Below are 4,649 nucleotides of genomic sequence, written 5' to 3'. Positions count from 1 at the left end.
AAACGCCGGCGCCACCTACCAACGCCTGATTCAAACATTACCTGGAAAAACAAATTAGCAAGAAAGTGGAGGCATATGTAGATGATGTAGTCATCAGAACTAAACATGTCGAATCATTGGTGGACAACTTGCGCCTCACATTTGACAACCTCCGAACATACGACATATGGCTCAATCCGGAAAATGCGTTTTCGGCATCCCGGCCGGAAAGCTGCTCGGGTTCATTGTTTCAAATAGAGGAATCAAAGCAAATCCAGGCAAAATTTGAGCCTTGTCGCAATTGGCAATGCCAACAGACTTAAAGCAGGTCCAAAAACTAGTCGGGTGCGTGGTAGCCTTGAGCCACTTTATCTCTGGATTGGGAGAAAAGGCACTACTATTTTATCGCCCACTTCGACGTACCGATCACTTCGAGTGGACGGACACGACAATGGCCAGGTTGGAAGAAATAAAAACTATGTTAGCAAATAACCCAATCATTACCGCACCAAACGTCGGCAAACCTATGCTACTATACATATCAGCAACTCACCAGGTAGTGAGTGCTATGGTCGTTATCGAACGAGAGGAAGAGGGACACAAATTCTCACTCCAAAAACCAGTATGCTATGTATCGGTGCTCCTTACACCATGCAAATCCTGATAGCCGCATTATCAAAAGAAAGCGTATGCGGTCTTCATTGCATCTCCAAAGTTGCGGCACTACTTTCAAGAATGCTCGATCATTGTGTCCTCTGAAGTACCACTTAGTGACATCATAAACAATCGAGAAGCCATCGACCGCATTGCCAAGTGGACTATCGAGCTTCTACCATTTGAAATAACATACAAACCACGCCGTGCTATTAAATCTCAGGTGTTTGCCGACTTTGTCACCGAATGGACAGAAGCCGAACTCCCCAAAGAGTACAACACAAACTCCAATTGTGTGATGTACTTTGAAAGCTCCAAAAGGTTCACCAGATTGGGAGCTGGCATCATCCTAACATCCCCTACAGGGGACACAGTCCGTTATGTATTACAAATCATGTATACGAACTCCAATAATGCAACTGAATATGAAGCGATCTTGCATGGACTCTGGATGGCCATTTCTATGGGCATACAACGCCTTGAGGTGCATGGGGATTCGAACCTCGCGATATCTCAAATAAATGGTTAATTCGATGCAAAAGATCCAAAGATGGTGGCTGACGGTGTCAAAACCGGCGGATCTCGGGTAGGGGGTCCCGAACTGTGCGTGTAAGGCGGATGGTATCAGGAGGCAGGGGACATGATGTTTTACCCAGGTTCGGGCCCTCTTGATGGAGGTAAAACCCTACTGTCGGCATTCTGGGAACGGGGGTCCCCAGACTTGCCTGCCTGCGGCCCGCGGCGTGGCTCAAGTGGGGGCCCAGCGCGGCCCATCTTCATCAGCCCGAGCTCAAGACCCGCATGAGGGGCCAAGCCTCGCGGGGCGGATGACAGGAAGCTTCCTCAAGAGCGGCCTCATCAGGCAGGCTCACGAGGAGGCGGAGAGATCAATACAAGGGTACCTCACGAGGATCCCATGATGCAAGCCATGACGATCAAGGCCAGGCGGGCGCCGGCCTATGCAGGGTCCTTGTTTCCCCTTTGGCGCAAAGGGGCCAAGCACATGCCAAGGCATCAGGCAAAGGTTGCCATTCCGGTGCAATGAGACCAAGACCAGCAGAGCGGCAGGACGGAGGTCACCGTGGAGCCAAGACGGCTTCATCACCAGTGCTTTTGGCAGCCGAAGACCACCTTTGGTCAGGATAACTTGTACTACATGTTCCCCTTCAAAATGGCCAATTGTTGGCGCCCTTCCCGCTCAATTATTCGGGGAGAGGCCCAGGTCCTCTATAAATAGAGCTAGCCACCATAGAGTAGGGAGACATCTAGAAATCTAGTAGAACCCTAGCAGAGAGAGAGAGAGAGAGGCGACTGAACTCACCCTAGCAGTTCATCGCACCAGCTCAAGAACACCTCTCGCGAGGCTATTCTTCCCTTGTATTGTTCATCATCAGCCCCCTGAGGCAATCCACCACACCACACACTGGAGTAGGGTATTACACCACAACGGTGGCCCGAACCAGTATAAACCTCGTATCTCTTGTGTTGTTCATCATTTTCATCTTAGGTTGCACGAGAGGATCGGACGTAGATCGGTAGGGGAGAGATCTCTGCGCGCACCCCAGTGTTCGAACCTCAAGGGTCTGCCGGAACCCGAAATCCAACATTTGGCACGCCAGGTAGGGGTGCGCCGGAGTCCTTCTTCCTCCGCGTCGCGTTCTGCCGCTACACCACCCAGATGTCAAGCAACCCGACTGCCAACGCCGACCGCTGGGCGGCGTGGCCCGCCCACGCCGTGCCGCCGTCTCAGGGCGACCTCAGCCTTGCACCTCAGGCAGCTCGCACTCCGCAGGGCGCTGTGGGACGCAGCCAGACGCCGCCTGCCCTCACACCACGGCAGGTGCGGGCCGCAGCAAGGGCCTCGAACCACGCCGCTGCCACGACGCCATACACCCGACGGGAGCAGGCGAACTTCAGGGCCGTGCTCACGGTGGCCCGAGAGCTGCTACGGTGCCGCTTGCTGGAAGGCGGCCATGGCGTGTTGTTGGAGCGAGTGGCCGAGCTCCTGGACGCCGCCGCCTCAGGAGCGCCCCCTTTCTGCATCCAGCTGCCGCCCCAGATCCAAGACAGGTCGCACGACGGCATTCTGCGTGCCCACGCGATTTCACGCGGGCCCCAGGGCCGGTCCAGCGCCAACACTACCTCCAGCACTGGGCGGCTGATCGCGCCGGCTCCTCCCCAGGCCGGCAAAGGGATGCGCGCCGCGGCCTTTGGCCTCGGCGGACCACCGCGTCATCACATACAAGGCGACGCCCCAAGCCAGACTGCGTGGCATACGGGGCGCTACAACAAGGCCACGAGGTGGTCGCCCCGGAGGCCTATGTACCCCGGATGGTGGATCAAGGGCGCGAGGTGGAAGGAGGTCACGAGTCGTTCCTCGGGCCCGGCTGGGACGAGGAGGCGCCGGAAGCCAGGCTCTTTCAGGAACCCCAAGAGAGCATCGACAAGTGCGCCGACAGCAGCAACTATCAGGTACCACTCATCCCTCAGGATCAAGCTTACGCTAACCATGGGTCGCAGGAGGTACAGGTCGCCGCAGCGGATGGCTGCCCCAACGATGTAGCCTCTTATACCTCAGGAGGAGGGTGCAGGGGGCTGCAGGAAAGGGGCCGAGATCCGGACTCACCCTCGCGGCAGTTGGGCCAAGGTGTTCTTAGGAGGTAGGCCCTCCGCCGGGGAGGTGCCGCATGGCCTGCCCCCGGCGGAGGACCCATGGTCGTCGGGGGAACCGCTGGCGACCGCTAAACCCCATTGGCGTCGTCCTTGGTTTTCGGTCACCGTCAATGGCGGCAGAGTGAGGCGCAAGGCGGGGCCCTTGTCTTGCGATATGAAGCAAGGCCGTACCTGTGAAGAAGGCCCAGCGCCTGTGAAGCTCGCCGCCCCGTGACACTCTCACGTAATAATGATTGGGGCTGTACACGCCCCGGAGTCTCAGGAATGTCGGCCTCAGGCCCTGGGGCTCCCGCCCATGCCCAGTGGCAGCACTTAGCTCCGCACTGGTGAGAAGACGTCGAAGACTAGACTAGGTGCCGGACGCGGCTTTTTTGCTTTTCTTCCGCCTTCTTGCCTTTTTTGCTTCTTCCTTGTCGGCAAGTTTCTTCGGTTGGATTTAAGTTGGATTTGAGTTTGAAGCTTGCGTGCATTCGGGGAGGGGGTGTTTAGTCTCGTTCGAGCAATCTCTCACGTTCTGGTTTCGGATTTGTGCCCCAAGCTAGCGTCAGCTGCCCCCCCCCCCCTCAGGAGCCTCTCGTGAGCCGGGCCGGGCCATGCACGCCTACAGCCGGGACCACTGTCTCCGCACCCTCTCCGGAGGTCCTCGTCACAGGATCAGCAGGATAATCGAAAGACGCCAGAGACATAGCATCCCCCCGCAGGCCCGCTCAGGGCACGCCAGGGTCGGAAGGTAAACGAATCAACCGAACCATCACTGGGCTAGCGACTAAACTCATGCATAACATTGTGCTCACCAGACTACGGATTACAAATCTTTACATGAGGGGCCTCCCCTCCCAAAATGCTCTTACATTCTTCAGGGCCAAGCCTGAGTCTTCTTCATGCAGGATAAACTGCGGAGACATGCGGTTAGTCGGACATATCACTCACCGCATCTTGGGCGTCGTCGGAGGCATCACTGGCGCCGTCGGCATTCCTGCCGCCGCCGGCGGCATCTCCATCGACGCCAGGCTCATCCACAACATCGCCTTCATTGGCGCCCACAACCACGCCGTCGTCATCAGACGCAAAGGCCCTGACGAGGGCGTCCACGTTGTCCTCCACCCACCACGCCAGGTCACCCCGGACGGCAATGGGCACGGGTGCAATGGCAGCATCGAAGTCGAAGTGGGGGTCCCTATCCTGCAGATGGCTGAAGACACGGGAGAAGGCACGCCCAAGCAAGGCTCGGCTCCTCTCTTCAACAAGTCAACGGGACCTCTCGGACCGGTTCTCTAGAAGCGTCACCACATCGGTGAAAAATTGGAGGTTGCCGGCGTAGTTGACCTTGTGCGGCTCCCTAG

The sequence above is a fragment of the Triticum dicoccoides genome, chromosome 3A, assembly GCF_002162155.2.
Source record: "Triticum dicoccoides isolate Atlit2015 ecotype Zavitan chromosome 3A, WEW_v2.0, whole genome shotgun sequence".
In the NCBI taxonomy this organism is placed as follows: Eukaryota; Viridiplantae; Streptophyta; class Magnoliopsida; order Poales; family Poaceae; genus Triticum; species Triticum dicoccoides.
This window is presented reverse-complemented; position numbering follows the sequence as displayed.